This window comes from Pleurodeles waltl, chromosome 2_1, assembly GCF_031143425.1.
Source record: "Pleurodeles waltl isolate 20211129_DDA chromosome 2_1, aPleWal1.hap1.20221129, whole genome shotgun sequence".
NCBI lineage: Eukaryota > Metazoa > Chordata > Amphibia > Caudata > Salamandridae > Pleurodeles > Pleurodeles waltl.
The window spans coordinates 73948903-73970360 of NC_090438.1; positions in this window are offsets into that span (position 1 = coordinate 73948903).

Sequence of the window (21458 nt, forward strand, 5' to 3'; positions counted from 1 at the left end):
TGTCAACAGGTAGAATCGGACCTTATAGCTCATAGACAAGTGACCGCATTGTCCCTTGTGGCACTTTACTGAGATATAATGGGCACCCATGGCACCAAGAAGTAATTACTTGCTGGATTTGGACCGAAGACAAGAAGAAGACCACTCTGCACCCTTTTCAAGTGCAGGAAGAGATGCTGCAGTGCTGAAGCATCTGCACCTGCAGCACTCTGGGCAAGTAGAGTTGGACCCTGTTCTGTGTGCCTGGGGGAAAGCTGATTCACTACCTCAATCCACAGCAGAGGCTCCCAGGATCAGGTGCCTGATCACCTGGAACCTGCTTCAAGGACACAAGAGCCCAAAACGGCAAAGTGATAGCCATCACTGAGATTCACTGCTACCAGTCTCCGGGCACACCAACAAAGGAATACCAGATAACCAAAATCTGCACCCAAGGACCACTCCATAGACGTCAATGGTGGTTGACTTATAAAGTTTGGAACGTTCTTCCAAGATGCTCTGGTGGCCATGTAACTGCCCATCATTGACTTACTAAACTCCTAGACCTCTATCCTGGTGGGGTTGATTGCCTAACCTGGGTTTGAGACTCCAAACCCTTTGTTACAAACTTTTACAACGTTTTCAAAAGTTTCCAAAATTTTGATTTCCCAATGCTTGTTTGTGCTTGATGTTAAAACATTTTAATGCTTCAAAAACTCATATCTCTGGAAGCCTCTGGTGTATTTGAGTCATCAAGGACTCTAAAAATTAATAAACATATTCTATATTTTTATAATGTATTGCATGCCTCTTTCTTGTTTAGAGACTCTTATTATGCTGTTTGGTGCTGTTAAATGCTTTATACATTGTTCCTTTGTTATCCTTGCTGGCCTATGCCATAGCTACCAAAGGAATGAGCTGAGGGTTGAGCGGATAGTGGATCCAAGGAGACAAATGTGAGTTATTAGACCTGGCATCCTTGGTGTAGTTTCCCCTGTTTTGTTGCCTCCCCTTCCTGTGTTTTTAACTGTGTGCTGGAATCTGGACAGTTTACCACTGCTGACCAGTGCTAAAGTGCAAGTGCTTTCTGTGTAAATTATAACTCTAATTGGCTGTTCCCTGATTGCATATTTGATTTACTAGTAAGTCCCTAGTAGAGTGTCCTAGTGGTGTCTAGGGACTGTAAATCAAATGCTACTAGTGGGCCTGCAGCACTGATTGTACTACCTACATAAGTAGGCCTTTACACATGTCTCAGACCTGTCACTGCAGTGTCTGTGTGTGCAGTTTTACACTGACAATTCAACTTGGCAAGTGTACCTACTTGCCAGGCCTAAACCTTCCCCTTTACTACATGTAAGTCACCCCTAAGGTAGGACCTAGGTAGCCCCATGGGCAGGGTGCAGTGTCCTGATGGTGAAATACATGCAAATTCGGTTTTCACTATTGCAAGGCCAATCCCTCCCATAGGTTAATATGGGGGCTGACCTTAAATATCTTTTAAATGCTGTTTATCATTGGGAGCAGGGAGAGATTTGGAGTTTGGGGTCTCTGAACTCACAATTTTAAAAAGCATCTTTTGGTCAAGTTGTTTTTTGGGTTGTCAGTTTGAAAATGCCACTTTTAGAAAGTGGGCATTTTCTTGCTTAACCATTCTGTGCCTTTGACTACCTGTGGAGTCCACCTCTGGGTCAGACTGACAGTTGGGCTGTTTGACACAAAGGGAGCTGAGGAGTGTCCTGCATATCCTGATGAGTCTCCTGGGCTTGAGTGGAGAGGGAGGAGCTGACACCTACATCTGAAAGGGCTGTGCCTGTCCTCACATAATTAAGTCTCCAGCCCCCTTGTGTGTGTCTGGGGCCAGGACTGGTCAAGGCAGGATCTTGTGAACAGCAGAGACTTTCCTTTGAAGTTTGCCTACTTCAAAGGCAGAATAGGTTATAAGTAGTGGACCCGAAACACCAGACTTTTAGAACACTTCTGGATCCAGAGGAACCTCTGCCAAGGAGAAGATCTGAAGAGCTAGAGGAGGAAAACTGCCCCTTTGCTTTGTGTGCTTTGCTGGGTTGGCTTACAGTTGCTGCTTCTGTCTTACAGGGGACAAAGACTGGGCTTTGCTATGATTCCGGCTTGTGAAGTTTCTCCAAGAGCCTGCCTTCTGTTAAGTGTCAGGGACAGCAAGGACCTCCCCTAGCAGCCTCTGGGTTCACTTGCTGTGGATCCTAACTCACCAGGTGGTGCCTATTCCAGTTTCTGGGCCCTTTGGAGTAAAAGCTGGTTTCAAATCAAGGAAAACCAAGTGCACCAACTCCGAACGACGCCAGGACCCACGCCGCTGCCTGACCCTGCAACACCACCTGCAACGGAAGCTGTGGTCCCCACGGGAGTGTGACAACCCCTACCGACACCCCAGGCCCGATGCTGCTGTAGCCTTGCTGACGTCCCCGACTCCATGAGTCCTGAAGTGCTGTTGTCACATAGGCTCTCATTATCCTAATGAAACTACTGGATTTGGGTGGCAGAATCACTTGCACTGTGGAGAACTGAGTCTGAACCCACTACAGGTGACACCTGTCATCCTGATCTGGGTTTTGTTCCGGCTAACTAGCAGTGCTTCATCTCCACCCAAGAGTAATGATGATTGGCCAACTGAGTGCATGGCACAATTGACTCCTCAGGGAAATCGTGGTCACTCAGATTTCAGCCGTTTCTCTCAGTTACATTAGTCTCACATGTGCAAGGACAATCAGAGGCAGAATATAGTTCAATAAGGTTTTATTGAAGTAACAGTATCTTAGATAATGAAGCATGTATTGCAATAACTAGGACGATGAAGCATGACAGGATTAAAATCATGACAAGGAGAGTGAAACATAAATAAAAACGCTACCATATTGTCACTAAAATCATTAAGAATAGCTCCTACCTAGGCTATGTTAGAGCACAGCATGTGAAGCTCTAATTTTGCCCTTCATGTTCCCCTGGGAAGCGTTCGTCCCTCATACCTGAGCAAGAGGCCTTTAGTCTACATAAGCAGCTGCAGCGAAGCACTCAGCAATCAGCATACAGTCATGGTCATCTGGCTGGAATCTACCTCTAACATACATGGGTCAAAGTAGTGTTTTTATAACAAAACAGTTTATGTTCCAAGAAAGGATCCCCACGTAAGAGTGTGTATGTTTCTGTGAACGTAAGGGACAAAGCGTACCACGTTTGCAGACAACCTCTCTTACTGCAGCCTTGAGAAAAGCACAGAATGAAAGAAATGTCTTGTTTACCAATGCAGTACTGGCCTAGGCAAAGAACAGCTAGATAGAGAAAATAAAACAAGACCGTAAATGTGGCTATTGTTAAAATAATAAAAACGAAGCTGAATAAAATATGTCCAGGTTAAAGTGCACAGCGGCAGGCCTAGTTTGCTAAAATAATGTGTATGAAGCTATAACTAAAATGGCTACACAACACTGTGTCCCTGACATCCATGACACCCAACTCTGCTGCGATGCCTGCAGCCCTATGGCATGACCGCAGTCCCGTGAGGTCACCCAATGTGCCTTGACCTGCCAGATTCATCGACTCTGCTGGGTCATCAGGAGCTGACACTTCACACCAACACCCCCTCATATCCACTGGTCCATACAAAGGACCTGATGCCGCACCAGATCCAGGGACACCTCGCTCCCAGACTCCATGCACCGGCTTGTTTCCTTCCATTCACAAGGTACTGTAACTGGGGGTGACCAGCGCCATTGGCGTTGGATTGTTGGGAATAACTCTGGCACCAAGCCATGATAATACCAAATTGAAGCATTTGTGTTTCTAAGTGCTATATTGAAGTTTTATCTTTGAAAATTCATAACTTTGCTTCTTTATGTTGGAATTTTGTCATTTTGTTCTTGTGTTATTCAGATACACACTGACTATTTTTCTAAACTGGTTTCACTATGTTACTGTGTGTGTTACTACAAATACTTTGCACATTTCCTCTGAGATAAGCCTTATTGCTTGTGCCGAGCTACCAAGGGGGTGAGCAGGGGTTATCCTAGTTGTGTATCTTTCTTACCCTGACAAGAGTGAGGGTTCCTGCTTGGACAGAGTGCAAACTGATTGCCAACCAGAGACCCTATTTCTAACATGAGTGTACTGCATGATAAGACCCCAACCATACCATATTGTACACCCATTTTCTCACAAATGTTTGGAAAACATGTGTAGCAAAAAGTGTAAAACATGCCTAAGAAAAAATATTAAGAAAAATCAAACACTTTATGTTATTAGTTGCTAATAATATTTAGGCTATAAAATAAAAAGAAATGCTAACACTTTATGAAAGTTACTGTTCCCACTACTATTCTTTCCTACATTGGGGAAGGTTGGAGTTTAGGGAGAGTCAGATTTACTATTTCGACTCCAAACATAATCACACTAGGGAAAGTTAAATTTGAGGTGGGTCAGATATATTATTCACACTCCAAACTAACCACATTGCAAAAGTGTTTGAATTTGGAGCAAATAAGATTGACTAGTGCTACTCCAAATGTAACCACATTTAAGAAAGTGTTCTGCTTTGAGGGGTCAGATGTATTATTCTCACTCCAAACATAACCATATTGCGAAAGATGTGGATTTTGGGAGGGTCAGATTTACTATTCACTCTCCAAGTTTAACCATATTTAAGAAAGTGTTGGAATTTGGAGAGCTGAGATTTACTATTTGCACTCCAAATGAAACCACATTTGGGAAAGTGTTGCACATTAGGAGTCAGGCTTAATATTCCTACTCCAACACTAATAGCATTGGGAAACTTGAATTTTGGAAGGGTCAATTTATTATTCACACTCCAAACATAACAACTTTTAGGAAACTGTTGGACTGTGGGGGAAGTCATATTGACTATTGCCACTCCAAACATAACCAGATTTTTAAGAAAGTGTTGGGCTTTTGGGGGTCAGATTAACTAATCCCACTCCAATCTTAATCACATTGAAGAAAGTGTTGCGCTTTGCAGGGGTCAGATTTACTATTTCCTCTACAAATCTAACCATATAGTGGGAAGTGTTAGCATTTTAGGGAGGGTCAAATTAATACTCCCATTCCAAACATAACCCTACTGGGAAAGTGTTGGACTTTGGGAAGGGCCAAAATTACTATTCTCACTCCAAATGTAACCACACTGGGGAAAGTGTTGGACTTTGAGGGGAGCAGAGTTACTTTTCACATTCCAAACTTTACCATATTGGCGATAGTGTTAGTCTTTGGGGGAATCAAATATTTGTTTCCTCTCTAAATGTAACAACATTGGGGAAAGTGTTAGGGTTTGGAGGGCTGGGTGTTGGGTTTATTATTCCCACTCTGAACCACATTGAGGTAACTGTCAGAATTTGGAGCTTTTTAATTTACAATTGCCACTCAAAACATAACCACATTGTAGAAAGTGTTGATCTTTGAAGGGGTCGAATTTACTATTCCAGCTCCAAAAACGACCACATTGTGTCAATATGAAACTTTGGAGACTTCATAAAGAATGATATCAGAAAAAAACAATTTAAAGAAAGCAATTATTAATATACAAATGTGACACTTAAAAATAGTTAAGAACAATAGTTTTTAAACAAAATCAAACAAAATAATTTGCAATACAAAAGAAACAATTGAATTATTATTTAACATATTTGAATTAAATAAAAAATATTTTAACAAATACTGCTATAGCAAATATTTTAAAAATGCCATTAATTTATTCTTCAAAACTTATATACACCCGGAAACTATTTTAAAATAATATACCGTTTAATAAAAAAATAGTTTAAACATAGCAAACAAAACAATTAGCCAATGAAAACATGAAAAGCAACTTTGTTTAATATTGAATAAACTAATATAACTTTATTATCAATTATAAACTAACTGATATCAAGGAATACCATCAATCCAAATAAAAAATAAGCTCATGCAAATAAAAAAAAAACTTTCAAAACTTTAAGCAATAATTATATTTTTCGCAATAAATAAGAAAATAAATGATAAATTATTTAACTTGCTTGAAGACATGATGAGTGTTTCTCTTTATACAGCACTGAAAGTACAGCAATATACTATGGCATACCTTGTAGTGTACAGATTATTTTTCTTTTCTTGACTTCTGTCACCTCAAAGGGTAGTCACATTAAAAACGCCACCTGCAATTCAGCCCATGGTGCAATTTCACATTTTAAATGTCTTGCAACAAAAATATTGTATCAAAAATATTGGCTATAAACATTCTGATGTTTCAGGAGGTAAGCATAGATTTACTGTACTCAACTCCACATAAGGTCCCGCCAATATGGGGAACATTTTACCCCAATGCTGAAAAGACCATGCCCTAGTGACTTTTCAGCTTCAGGGTAGGAAGTTTGGCTCCCCAAAGATACATTTAGTTAGTCAGCGACTTGACAGAGCTTGGAATAAGCTTAATAAATTAACCCATGGCAAGCCCATTTTTAATTTGCCTCCCTATATTGATGTGGATTGTACAGCAGTAGGTTATTATTCTGCTTTAGAGAATCGAATCCTAGATACTCTTGATTCAGTCATCCCACTTAAGGAATTGAAATACCCTCAGAGACCTTGTGTTCTTTGGTAAAGTGCCTCGCTTAAAATTTTAAGAAAGCAGAAATAAGATGGTGTTCTGCGTACAAGGAAGAGGACAAAAAGGTTCTAAAAGATGCCCTGCGGGCGTACAAGAAAGAAATTGCAAAGGCAAACTTGGTCGCTCCGAACAGCATCAAAAAGGTGTTTGGCCATATAAGAGAACTGTCTAATCCAGAATGCCTGAGTCAAGCAATTATACCCTTGCAGGCCCTCTGTCATGACCTCGCATATTTTTTTGTGGAAAAAAATAAAATAATATTAGCACCTCTTCTCGGATATATAGAATATTCAGGCAGCTACAGTTGTTCGGGAAGACAGCGCAAATACTCGGACTATCACTGGCAGCGAGAATGAGACTCCAATGTGAAAATTCAAGCACTTTGAACCTCTAATGGAGAAATGTTTTTGAGCTATGACCATGGACACTTCTTCAGGCTCGCCATTAGATCTTCTGTCTCGCAAGCTTTGGAAGGAACCGTCAGAGGAGCTATTTCCACTGCTTTGTCAAATTTGTTGCCAATCTTTGCAGTCAGGCATTGGAGCCCCCACATGTAAAAATGCCATAGTCACTCCCATCACGAAAAAGCCATCTCAGGTCCCTGCAATTCTAAGGGGCATATTTATTCTCCGTTTGAGCCGGAATTGCGTCGTTTTTTTTTACGCAATTCCGACGCAAAACTAACTCCATATTTATACTTTGGCGTTAGACGCGTCTAGCGCCAAAGTCCATGGAGTTTGCGTCATTTTTTAGCGTGGACACCTACTTTGCGTTAATGATATGCAAGGTAGGCGTTCACGTCTAAAAAATTGACTCCGAGGCATGTGCGTCGTATTTACACTCCCGGACAAAATTCACGCCCGGGAGTGGGCGGGTCAAAAAAAATTACGTACGGCCGCTTTTGCGCCGTTTTTTAGCACCTGGAAAAGGCAGGCGTTAAGGGACCTGTGGGCTCTGAAGGAGCCCAGAGGTGCCCTCCCATGCCCCCAGGGACACCCCCTGTCACCCTTGCCCACCCCAGGAGGACACCCAAGGCTGGAGGGACCCATCCCAGGGACATTTAGGTAAGTTCAGGTAAGTCTTTTTTTTTTGCCTGATTTGTGCCCCCCTACATGCCACTATGCCCAATGACCATGCCCAGGGGACAGAAGTCCCCTGGGCATGGCCATTGGGCAAGGGGGCATGACTCCTGTCTTTGCTAAGACAGGAGTCATTTCTATGGGGGTTGGGAGTCGAAAAAAATGGCGCAAATCGGGTTGAGGCGAAAAATTTGCCTCAACCTGAATTGCCCCATTTTTTGACGCCCAAGCTCAATTTTCCCCTACGCCGGCGCTGCCTGGTGTACGTCGTTTTTTTTAACGCACACCAGACGGCGCCGGCGGCTAACGCCGGCTAACGTCATTCAATAAATACGGCGCCCGCATGGCGCTTAAGAATGGCGTTAGCCGGCGCTAATTTTTTTGACGCAAAACTGCGTTAGCGCAGTTTTGCGTCAAAAAGTATAAATATGGGCCCAAATATCTCCTGCCAAACCCTGCTAAAATTTTGGAACAATTTGTGACTAAGACACTGTCCCAGTATTTGGAAGATAACAATATACTCGAAGAGGAGCAATTTGGCTTTTTCTGCCAGGCCATGGGATGGAATCAGCTTTACTCACAGCCAAGGATGAACTCAGAATGTGGGTAGATCTGTCAGACGCATTTCATACAGTCAGTCCTAATATGCTTCTGACCCGGCTAGCCTCGATTTGGAGTGTGTAGAATAGTAATGGAACTGCATCCGCTCATACCTATCCAACAGATGTCAGGCGGTGGCTCTACCCCCTGTTTGCTCCGATTTTAGGACCATTGATCAGGGCATTACTCAACGTTTTTCAATAAGCCTGATATATCTATATATATATTACCTTAAACCATTCGCCAGTAGGTAGTTACAGCTAGCACTTAGTTTCCAAAGAAAACAGATTTTTTGACTTGGCTAAATCTTTGGCACCATTTGACAAATCTTCATGAAATTTTCCATAAAACGTGTCTTATTGGGTCTTGTTGTGCATGGAAATTTTCTATGGTGATCCATCAAGTGAGGGGGAGAAAAAAAGGGGGAGGCAAAAAAGTGTGTTTCCCATGTTAATTCTCCCAAGAATTTTTAACACGACTACGGCCAAACTGCTGTATGGAATGGCTGCCATTAGGGAGGAGGCCAGAGCCTGGAACGATCTATGTTGGGCAGCCACGCCAGAGTGAATGCCCTCCAGGAATGCATTTGTATGTTGCAAATGCCCTGCCAGCCCCTTCACTATGATTGACGGCCCAACAGAGATGGATCGCAGGAGGTCAATAGCCTCCTCACTCAGGGCAGCAGGGCTAACTGGGGCAGGGCCTGAGGTGCCTGGGGCGAAGGAAATGCCCACCCTCCTGAGTGAGCAGGCACGGGAAACACGCTGAGGGGCTGGTAGGAGGGTGGTGCTGGTATGGGGTGGCGGCTGTACCTGTAGTTGGGGTGGCCACAGAGGTGTCTGCCACAAGCAGGGAGCTTCCATTGGAGGAGGTATCACTGTCAGAACTGTCCCCTCCTGTCTCCGTCATGGTGCTCCCCTTGCCCTCTGTCCCACTGGTGCCCTCACCGTCGGTGGATTTGGCCTCTAGGGCCATGTGGGATGAAGCTCCCTCTGTCGCCGGTGCCTCTGCTCCTCCGCCAGATGATGCTAATGCACATTAGGACAGAGTGACAAAACAAAAAAGAGGGGGAAGAGACAGAGTATACACTTGGTGAATGCCAGCATCAACACCACCATTGACATACACAACACACAGGGGACAGCCCTATGCACTAGGCGATGCACTACCACTCACAATGCTAGTCACCAGGCCATGGACAGTAATACCTAACGCCAGTTGCAGCATACCTGAGACGCACAGATCCCTGCCCAGTAATAGATGCCCACTAGCATGTTTGCGGGTGGAGTTCATCAGCCCCTGCCCAACATGGAACCTACCCTGCAATGTCCGGCCTGGCCTAGGGGCACCCACAGTCCCACATCCCCCACCCAGAGACCACCCCACCACGCGCAATTTGCAGATTTGGAAACTGTATTCACCCTCTTGTGACTGCTGTGATGCCCTCAAGCGCCTATCCAGCTCCAGATAGGCCACCGTCAGTATGCAGAACATCAGTGGGGTCAGGTTTCGACAGGCACCCCTTCCTCGTTGGGAGGCCATCCCCAGCTGGGCCTCCGCCGTCTTCCTCGCCCAGCGTCTCAGGTCCTCCCACATGTTTGTGACAGTGTGTGCTCCTCCGCTGCCGTAGACCCCCAGGGTCCGCACGTCATTGGCGATGGCACGCCATATACCCTTTTTCTGATGGGTGCCTACCTGCAGAAAAATGAAAATGGAAAAAAGGGATCAGTCATACCGTCCGGCCTGTTACACCTATGGCCAACCATATCCCTCCAATCCCCTTACGCACATACGTTGCCAACCATACATGCTGCATGCTGCCCAGGACCCCTCCACCACCCCCCTTACACAAGGCCTTCACACACATCACACCATGCATTCATGCCCCATGCATCGTGCCTACAGTGTACTCACCTGTTGGTCTGGAGGCCTATAAAGCAATCGGTACTGGGATAGGACCCCATTCACCAGTTTCCCCAACTCCGCAGCGGTGAAGGCATGGGCCCTTTCCCCAGTGACTCGAGCCATGGTCGCTTCCAGACACAGGTCACAGCAGCACTTGCACTGTAGGTCCTCTCCTGTTGAAGGTCAGGTAGCAAGTGAGTGAACAGATAGAAAATGGTGGTCACGTCCACAGCGGTACGTACCGTCACCGCCGGCGTAAATCACCATTGGCTATATAGGGCACAATGATAACCAATGAGGAGTTGCACAGCGGTACTCGACCGTCTCCCACAACGGCGCACAACATCAGCTGCATTACCTCATTTCCACCTGTCCCTCCACACAGGACAGGCGTCTGCCATTTCAGGGGGGGCAGACCATGGCACCTAACTGCGTCACAGCCGACATAAGCACATTTTGGGAATAAACATAAACATACTGTTTCTGTCACAACATGCAATGCATTGTATATTGAGGAAATGTTGAAAACTGACCAGATGCTCATCGTTTTTCCCCCAGAGTACAACCGCTGCAGATGAATAGGAGATGGAGACATTCCCCCATGTACAGGCCCCTGGTGGACTTGGCAACAATGGAGGACAGGCACATTATCCCACCTACAGACTTGATAGGGCCACAATCCAAGGGCTGTGTGCCCAATTGGTGCCAGACCTGATCTCAGCTATCCATCAGCCCAATGGGATCCCCCCTCTTCTAAAAGTCCTATCTGTGCTCCATTTCTTGGCAAGTGGCTCCTTCCAAGTGACAGTGGCCATGGCAGCAGGAATGTCCCAGCCAATGTTCTCAAAAGTGCTGACCAGAGTGTTGTCTGCCCTGATGAAACACATACACAGCTACATTGTTTTCCCCAGGTGGAGGATTTCAGTCCATGAATGTGTAGATAGTGTGCCTGGCGGACCAGTACATCTCCCATGTCAATGCAAAGTATCCTTGGTCTGTGCATGATGCCTATATCCTGAGGAATAGCAGCATCCCATATGTGATGGCTCAACTTCAGAGGCACCGGGTGCGGCTAATAGATGAGTCCATGGCCCCCACCCAGTGTATGATGGTATATGGGCGTGGGGTTGGCCCTAAGGGTGAATGTCTAGCTAACTGCTATCCCTCGATATACACAGGTGACTCTGGTTACCCCAACCTCTCATGGCTACTGACCCCTGTGAAGAATCCCAGGAAAAGGGCAGAGGAATGTTACAATGAGGCACCTGAGCGAACAAGAAGAATAATAGAAAGGACATTCGGCCTCCTGAAGGCCAGGCTTCATTGCCTCCATCTAACAGGTGGATCCCTGTGCTACTCGCCCAAGAAGGTGTGCCAGATCATCGTGGCATGTTGCACAACCTTACCTTGAGACGCCAGGTGCCTTTTTATGCAGGAGGATGAGGCTGGAGATGGGCGTTTGGCAGTGGTGGAGCCTGTGGACAGTGACGAAGAGGAGGCAGAGGAGGAGGATGTGGACAACAGAACATCTATCATTCAACAGTACTTCCAGTGACACACAGGTAAGACACTGTAACTTCACCTTCCATTGCAGTTTTGTGTTGTAAATTTTCACTGGCAGGCTGCTGTTCCCACTACTATGGCCACTTACTGTACCCTTTGACATGTCTATTCACAGATATTTGTGTCCTACTCTGGCTCCTGGTGTATTGACTGCAGCAAAATACAGGCCATACCTATGTATACATTACTGTACAGTCTACTTGCAATGTCTACAGATTGTTAAAGGAATACATACTTAAATCATTTGACATACTACATACTTGTAGTTTTTAAAATGGTGTTTATTTAATTATTGAAAATTTAATGGGGATGTGCAGTGGGCTTGGGTGATGGTGGAGTAGAGTCCAGGATAGAGTCCAGTCTCTTTGTATCACAGGTGCATTGTCCAAGGGGGCATAGGAAGTGGAGCAATGGCAGTTCAAGGTTGACAGGGTGACAGAGTGGGACACAAGGGTGACAATCAGGAGAGTCTTATTTCCTGACGGGGGTCTTTTGCAATGTTCTCTGGCTTCTGCCTGGATCGCAGGGACCGTTTGCGTGGCGGTTCTCCTTCTGCAGGGGGAGGGGTGCTGGTGGCCTCTTGGTCCTGTGGCGGGGCCTCCTGTCCACTAGCGTCAGCGGAGGTGGAGAGCTGTTCATCGGTGTGGCTAGTGTCAGGGGCCTGTTGGTGTGCCACTGCCTTCCTCATGGTGTTGGCCATGTCTGCTGGCACCCCTGCAATGGTGACCAGGGTGGTGTGGATGTCCCTCAGGTCCTCCCTGATCCCCAGGTACTGTCCCTCCTGCAGCAGCTTAGTCTCCTGCAACTTGGCCAGTATCTGGCCCATGGTCTCCAGGGAATGGTGGTATGCTCCCAGGATGTTGGTGAGTGCCTCGTGGAGAGTCAGTTACCTGGGCCTGTCCTCCCCCTGTCGCACAGCAGTCCTCCCAGCTTCCCTGTGCTCCCCTGAACCGTGTGCCCACTGCCACTGACCCCAGGTCCCTGGTCATCCTGTATTTGTGGGGTGTCCTGGGGTCCCTGTAATGGTGGACACACTGCTGATTGGTGTACCCTGGGGACAGAGCGATGGGCCTGCTGGGTGGGTGCTGTGCTGGTGTTTCTTGAGTGGGGAGACTCTGTGGTGGTATGGGTCATTGTCTGGGTAACCGACTGTCCGGAGGTCCCTGATGGGCCAGGTTGGTCATCCTGATCCAGGTGAGCAGAGTTGCTGTCATCACTGTGGGGATGTAAATGCAGTGTTATTGTTTCTGCATGTGACATCTTGTACATGTTTGAGACAGCCTCTATGGTTGTGAGTGCCCTGTCATCTATGCCTTGTGTGAGTAGTTATTTTGTGGGCTAGGTGATTCTCTCTAGTGTGCATGCTGTGGTGATAGGTGTCCATTCAGGGCTGTGAGGGGTGTCCATGCATTGGTGGTGCATGCAGTGCTGGGTACTGGGATGGGTGGGTTGTGATGGTGGGGTGTGTGGGAGGTGGTGGAGTGATGGGAGTGAGGGTGAGGGTGGGGGTATGTGATGGCATGTAGGTAGGGGTGTGAAAGTAGTAAAGATTTGACTTACCAGAGTCTAGTCCTCCTGCTGCTCCTGCCAGGCCCTCAGTATGCAGTATTGCCAAGACTTGCCCCTCCCATGTTGTTAGTTGTGAGGGAGGTAGGGGTCCACCGCCAGTCCTCTGTACAGCTATCTGGCTACCACAGAACGTACCTTCCCCCGTAGGTTGTTCCACCTCTTCCTGATGTCATCCCTTGTTCTGGGGTGCTGTCCCACGGCGTTGACCCTGTCCACGATTCTCCGCCATAGCTCCATCTTCCTTGCAATGTATGTTTGCTGCAGCTGTGATCCAAATAGCTGTGGCTCTACCCGGATGATTTCCTCCACTGGTGAACCTTAACTTCTCCTCAGAGAACATGGGGCTCTTTGTGGTGCCATGGGTGTAGTGTGTGAGGGTGTGTGGGGTGATGTATTGGGGTGTGTGCTGTGAGGTGCGTGGATGGTGTATGGATGATGGTGTTCTGTGGTCCGGCTTCTCTGGGTGCTCTTGGTGTCCCCCTCTCTCAGTTGTCGATTTCTTTGAGGCGTAAATGGATGTGGGTAGTGCGGGTATGTGTTTTATAATGGTGTGGGTGTGGTGTGTGTATGAGTATCAGGTGTGTGTAGTTTGAATTGTCCAATATGGTGTTGTTTTGTATGTGTGTGTGTATTTTGAGCGCAGCGGTATGCACCGCCAATGGTTTACCGCGGTTGCATGTCCGCCGCAGTGATTAGTGGGTCATAATGCTGTTGGCGTAGTTGTGTTGGCGTAAAGGTCTGGGTTTTGCTACTGCCATTTTATCACTGACCTTTGGGCTGGCGGACTTGTGTTTGTGTCCGTATAGTGACGGATTGCTATGTGTGGGTCGTAATATGGGTAGCGGTATACTGCTGCGGTCACAGTATGTTGGCGGCAGATGGCATGGCGGTCAGTGGGACTTACCGCCAATTTCATAATGAGGGCCATAGTCAGTCCTATGTATAGGAAGTTAGCACGATTGAACACCCTCCATGTGTGGACATACAAAACTCTAGCTTGCATGCATGATGCAAATGTCCTATCTACATCAGGGGAACAAATTCCAAAAACAATACATGCTGACATTGGCCAACCCAAGATGAAATACTTACAATATCAAACAAAACACAATACAATGATGCCCTAATTGGATTACCACCCACACGTCCATACAGTGAGCATCTACCCTTGTCCTGGGTGACACCAGCATAGCCCACAAAGTCAGATCTTGCCAACCACTGAAAATGGACCAGCAATCAGGGTGAAACACACACAATAGTACCCATACAGCACAAATTGCTCAGGAACAACAAAATTGCAGAAAGGTAATGGCAGGACAAATGTGTACCTAAAAACAGCAACTTGGGTTTATTATTTTAAACATATAAATCAAGGACCATGGGCCAGTCCAACTTGCAGTCCTTCCACAGGTATTGTGCCCCAGCGTTACTTGAGTCACTACAGACAACTTCCACAGGAAGGGGCATCAAACGGGCATGCAGGCACCTCAGGGATCAGTCTTGGGTGGGGTGGGGCCAGATTTGCAATAGGTGGGTTTGGGTTTGGAAAGGGCTTGCTATTTCCTAGGAGGAGTGGGATTCTTCCTTGGGGTGGGAAGGATTTGGGGCTTGTGGAGGGCAGCAGGGGAAAACTAGGATGTGGAGGGGATGGGTTAGGATGTAGGTGGGTTCCTTTTGGGTTTGGGAGGGGGTAGAGGTCATAGGTGAAGGGACAAGGTCAAAAAGAAAACTTTCCTTGGGAAAACGGGTAGGGTCTTCTGAAGGGATTGGGATTTGCGAGGTTGAGGGAGTTGTTGTTTTGCTGTGTGTGTTGATGCTGCTGGTGTGTATGTGTTTCAGGTATGTTTGGGTTGGAGTGGTGTCTGTTGAGTGTGTGAGTGTGGGCATTTGTGTTTCCTGGGAGGCTGTGAGGTGGAAGTGCTGGGTGATGTGAGAGTGGTGTCTGTGGGTGTTGGGGTGGTGACTGGGGGTATGGTGGATGTGGTGCTTGTATTTGTGGGTATTGGGGTGGTACCTGGTGTACGGTGGATGAGGTGTCTGTGTGTGTGGGTGCTAAGGTGGTGTCTGGGGGTATGGTAGGTTTTGTTGATAAATGAATAGGAATTGTGGTGGTGTCTGTGAGAATGGTGTTTGTGGTGTGTGGGTTGGGGTGATGGTGGTGTCTCTGGGAATGGTGGTTGTTTTGGTTTGTGTGAGAGACTGTTGAGTGCTTGTGTACGGGTGTGTCTTGTGATGCTTGGGTGTAGGTATGCTGCTTGTGTGTCTTGAGGTTGGTGCGTGGGGATGTGTCTGTGTGCTTTGGACAGGCAGGGGATTAGGACATTTGGACTGGGAAGAGGTAGGTGGTGGTGGGGAGGATTTTGGGGGGTGGATGGCTGCCATCAATGAGGAGACCAGAACCTGAAAAGATTTCTGTAGTCCAGAAATGGCACTATGAATGCCTTCAAGGTACGCAACCGTCTACTGGAGCTGGCTGCCCTTCACCTGGATGGCATTCAGAATGGCAGTCTGACGCACAAAGATACTCCTCAGGAGGTCACTCTGGGCAGCAGCTGAGGTGCCTGGAGCGAAGGAGTCGCTCACCCTCGGGTTAACGGGCAAGGCCAAATGGGTGGGGAGCAACAGGGAGGGTGGAGAAGGAACTGGGGATGGCTCACAAGGATGGAACAGGTCCTGGTGGGCAAGCATAGATTCCCTTTGGGAGCAAATAGACATGTGGAGTTTGGGGTCTTTGAGCTCACAATTTAAAAATACATCTTTTAGTAAAGTTGGTTTTAAGATTGTGTGTTTGAAAATGCCACTTTTAGAAAGTGGGCATTTTCCTGCTTAAACCATTTCTGCGACTCTGCCTGCTTGTGGCTTCCCTGTCTGGATCAGTTTGACAGTTGGGCTGTTTGCACCTCTCTCTAGATAGTGACACGAAGGGAGCTGGGGTGAAGTCTGCATTCTCTGATGAGCCATCTGTGCTATCCTACACTTGAAAGGGCTGTGCCTGCCCTCACACAATGCAGTCTCCAACCCCTCGGTGTGTGTCTGGGGCCTGGCCTGGGCAAGGCAGGATTTCACAAACAAGAGAGACTTTCCTTTGAAGTAAGCCTACTTCAAAGGCCAAAATGGGTGTAAGAAGGGCACCCAGAATCATTGACTTAGATCACTTCTGGACATCAAGGAGAACCTCTGCCTAGAGAAGGGCTGAGGAGAAGTGCTGCCCTACCTGTGCTTTGTGGAGCAATCTTGCAGTTGCTGCTTCTGCCTGTGCAAGAGGACAAAGACTGGATTTTGTGTGCCTTCCTGCTTGTGAAAAAATCTCCAAGGGCTTGTCCAGAGCTTGCCTCCTGTTGTTGAAGTCTCAGGGCCACCAAAGACTTCTCCTGCCAGCACCTGGACTCTCTGCTGAGACTCCTGCCCTGCCCAGTGGTGCCCTATCCAGTTCCTGGGGCCTTGGAAGGAGAAGCTGGCAGACCAAGACTGAAAATCGTCTCACAGACCGCCGTGCAGGGAACAATTCAACGCACCATCCGAGATGCGGCTTTAAAACGGCGGGCTGCCGGCTTCGCAGCAGAAATCGCCGCTCCACCGGCATTGCGGCTGGAAAATCGAAGCACAGAGCTGGAAGAACAGCACTCACACCCACTGACGGAGGCTGTTAACGTCGCAACCCACATTGCGCGGTTTTGCTGCGGCAGGATTTTCGACGCAAACCTTGCTGGGTGCTGAAAAATGATGCAACACCTGCCCGGACCCAAGTGCTGCCCAGATTGACACATCGCTCCCCTGTGGGGAGAAAAAGCGATGTACGCTGACCCGACCGGAGAAGGAGAAATGATGCACGAGCTCCCTGGGGGTGAGAAATCGACGCACTGCTTACCTTTTTCGACGCACACTCGCCCGTACCTGTTATTTTGACACTACACAGGTACTTTTCAACGCTAACAGTGTTTTACCTGTTTACAAAGGGATTTGAGACTCTTTTTGCTTTTTGATTAATAACTTGATTTGTGTATGTTGGATTTTTGTCGTTTTGGTCTTGTTTATTTAATATTTTTCTAAACCTGTGTTGTGTCATTTTGTAGTGTTTTCATTAAGTTACTGTGTGTGTGTTGGTACAAATACTTTACACCTAGCACTCTGAAGTTAAGCCTGCCTGATCGTGCCAAGCTACCAAGGTGGTGAGCAGGGGTTAGCTTAGGGTGATTCTCCTTTACCCTGATTAGAGTGAGGGTCCTTGCTTTGACAGGGGGTAACCTGACTGCCAACCAAAGACCCAGTTTCTAACATTGGCAGCAGCAATGGTATTGTACTTGTATTTGTACTTGACATACAGTGATCAAGTGTACACCACTGTTTTCAGTGCAGACCACATACTACTTGTCTTGTGATTTTGCTTTTTCCCTTTTTTGGAATTTTCCCTACTTCCAATTTTGTGGTAATCTTTGATTGACTTTTGAACTTCATTGGGAACTTGTTTTCTGCCTTTGGAACTTTGCATTTCTCTTAACTCTCCATCATGTCTCAGTCTGGAGATGCATCAGCTGGAGCTGCTTTTCATTTAGGGACACTGGAGAGTTACACAGTGGCCCAATTGAAACAGTTCTGTAAGGATCTAGCTTGCCCCATTAAGTGTTCCACCAGGAAGGAGGAGCTGCAAAAGGCACTGAGGGTCTGGGTGGCAGCAAAGGAGGCTGAGGGGCACACAGAAGATGAGGAGGAGGCGGAGGTGCAGAGTATTCACAATGGCATTGTGGGTGGGCCTGTTCTGTCTGGGGGGAGGATCTCCAGGGCAGGTAGCAGTGTCTCATCTAAGGGTCTGACTCCTGAAGAGTTGCAGGACAGACAGGCAGAGAGGGCTCACCAGTTGGAGTTGGAGAAAATGAGGATGACCATAGAGAAGAAAAAGTTGTTGTTGGTTCAGGAGCTCAGTTTGAGGGAGCTAGATCAGAGGAGCCAGTCTAGTAGGGATGGTGGAAGCAACATCACAGTGCAGCCTGAGAAGAGGGTGCACATTCCTAAGGACCTTGTGAAACATTACAAAAGGGAGGATGACATCCTGCTGTGGTTTAAGGGGTATGAGTCTGCTCTCCATATGAATCTGGTCCCTGAAGCTCATTGGGGGCGGGTCTGTGGAAGCACTTTGAGGTAGAGGGAAGAGATACTCTGACATCATGAAGGATGCCCTGATCACCAGGTATGGTCTCACTCCTGATCAGTATAAGGATAGGTTTAGGTCTTATAAGAAGAAGGAATCCCAAACATGGTTGGAATGTGCTGATTCATTCTGCAGGTCATTTGATGGTTGGGTGAAGGGCAGTAAGGTAACAACGTATGAGGGGCTTTACAATTTGATTGCTTGGGAGCACTTGTACAGTTTATGTTTTCCAGAGCTGCACCAGCACCTGATTGACAGTAAGCTGACGGACCCAGGAAGCTTGTGTAGGAAGCAGTCTGCTGGGAGAGCACCAGGGTCCAAAGAGGTATGGGGGAGACCACGCCAAAGGAGGGCAGGGTCCCTCTCAGAAGAAGGGGGGTAAGGGTAAACATGGGGAGTTCTCTAAAGGGCCTCTTTCTGATTCTCAGGGTAAGGATTCCTAGCCCCCCAGTGAGAAGAAGCCATGGTTCTCCAAGGGGAAACCTGTGGCAGGGGGACACCCAAGTAAGTGCTATGCACGTGACCAGGTGGGTCATGTGAGTGGGGGCCCCAAATGCCCCAAGAATACACCAGCACCCACTGGTGCGCAGTCCCAGAGTTTGGCTAGGGTATCGCTTGGTGAGGAGTTGGTTCCAGGTGGGTGGGAGTCAGCTGAGATGACCCTTGTCTCACTAGGGGACAGAGAGATGGTCTAGAGAACAGTAGTGCCTGAGAACATTAAAACGTACAGGCAGTGGGTGACCATCAATGGACAGAGGTTGGAGGCTCTGAGAGACACAGGAGCCATACCTACAGTGAGGAGTCACCTGGAGTCACCTGGTGTGTGTCTGAAGAGCAGATAGATCCCTGGGTACTTCACCAAGTAGTTGCGGTAGACAACTCAGAGCACCTGTGCAGAGTGGCGCAGGTTCCCTTTGAATGGGGGGAGTCTCAGGTTCCTTTAAGGTAGCTGTGAGTCAAACCATGCCTGTTGATTGTTTGCTTGGCAATGACCTGGAGGATTCCCCTTGGAAGGAGGTGGAACACAAGTCACACTTGGAGATGTTGGGTCTGCATGGGTGGGTATGCATATCCACCAGGTCTATGGCAGCCCGTCAGGGTGATCAGGAGACCCTGGAGCCTGAAAGAGTGGCCCAGATGCCTGCCATAAGGAGGAAGGACAAGGGGCACGGGAAACCGGCCCCATAAGTTCCCACGGTCCAGGAGGAGGCTGGACCTGAGGGGGAGGCCCTGGAGCCTACAGGGGAAAAGGTGGCTGAACTGGGTGAGGTCCCTGAGTTGTCAAAGTGGCAGCAGGAAGGGGGCCCACCAGGGAAGCATTCTGTGAGGAACAGAAGTCATTCCCTACTCTGGAGGGTTTGCAGCAGCAGGCTGCAGACCAGGCGCCTGGCAAGGAGCCTGGATCACACTTGTTTTACTGGGAGGATGGACTCCTATAGAGCGAGCCTAAAGTTCCTGAGCCTGGGTCAGCCCGTGTGCTGGTGGTACCCTAGTGCCTCAGAGCCTTTCTACTGCGTCTGGCTCATGATGTGCCTTTAGTTGGTCATTTGGGGCAGGACAAGACCTTTGAGCGGCTTGTTACCCACTTCTATTGGCCCCAAATGTGCATGCATTCTGATGCTCATTGCAGGAATTTCTAAACTTGTCAGGCAAGTGGCAAGAGTGGGGGGAAATGTAAGGCTGCCCTCCAACCTTTTCCTGTTGTCAGTACCCCTTTTGAAAGGGCTGGCATTGACACTGTGGGGCCTCTGGATCCCAAGACAGCCATGGGCAACAAGTTTATCCTGGTCTTGGTAGATCATGCCACCCAGTACCCAGAAGCCATTCCTTTAAGATCAATCACTGCCCCTGTGGTGGGCAGTGCCTTGATGGGAGTTTTTAACCACATAGGGTTCCCCAAGGGAAAGAGGTACCAACTTCATATCTACTTATATGAAGTCTCTGTGGAAGGTGAGTGGGATAACAAATAAGTTCACCACACCTTACCGCCCCCAAAGTAATGGTCTGATTGGGGGATTCAACCACACCTTGAAAGGCATGATTATGGGACTGTCAGATCTCTTGAGAAGTGGGACGTCCTCTTGCCATGCCTTCTGTTCGCTTACAGGGAGGTGCCACAAAAGGGAATTGGCTTTAGTCCTTTTGAGCTGATTTATGGCTACCCTGTGAGGGGACCTTTAAGTCTGGTCAAGGAGGCTAAGGAGAAAGCTCCTAGTAAACCTCCACAGGATGTATTTAGTTATATGCTGGCTCTGAGAAACCAAACTGCCCGCTTCAGGAGTCTCGAACAGGAGAACCTGGAAGGAAGCCAGAAGGACATGAAATGCTGGTAATACCAGAATGCCACTCTGGTCGAGTTTCAACCTGGGCAAAAAGTCTGGGTGATAGCACCAGTGGAGCCTAGGGCACTCCAGGACAAGTGGACTGGGCCATTTGAGGTGGTGGAGCGCAAGAGTGAAGTCACCTTCCTGGTGAACTTGCAGACTCCCAGGAAACCTTTAAGGGTTCTGCATGTTAACCGGCTCAAGCCATACTTTGAGCGGACAGAGTTGTCCGTGCTCCTAGCGACAGGTGATGGGGTGGAGGAAGAGAGAGAGCCTCTTCCTGACCTCCTGTCTTCAGGAGAAAAAGATGGGTCTGTGGAGGGAGTGAACCTCTCCCATTCTCTGACTGCAGAGCAGCAGAGGGACTATCACCAGGTGTTGGGACAGTTTGCCTCACTGTTTTCCTTGATCCCAGGGGTCACACACTTGTGCACACATGATGTAGACACTGGGCACAGTACACCCATTAAACAAAAGGTTTATAGGGTGACTGACAAGGTCATGGCTAGCATCAAGGATGAGGTATCCAAGATGTTAACCCTAGGGGTTATTGAGCATTCCAGCAGTCCTTGGGCCAGCCCTGTTGTTTTGGTCCCAAAGGCTGCTGCTCCTGGTGCTACCCCAGAACTCCGGTTCTGCGTGGACTACCGGGGACTCAATGC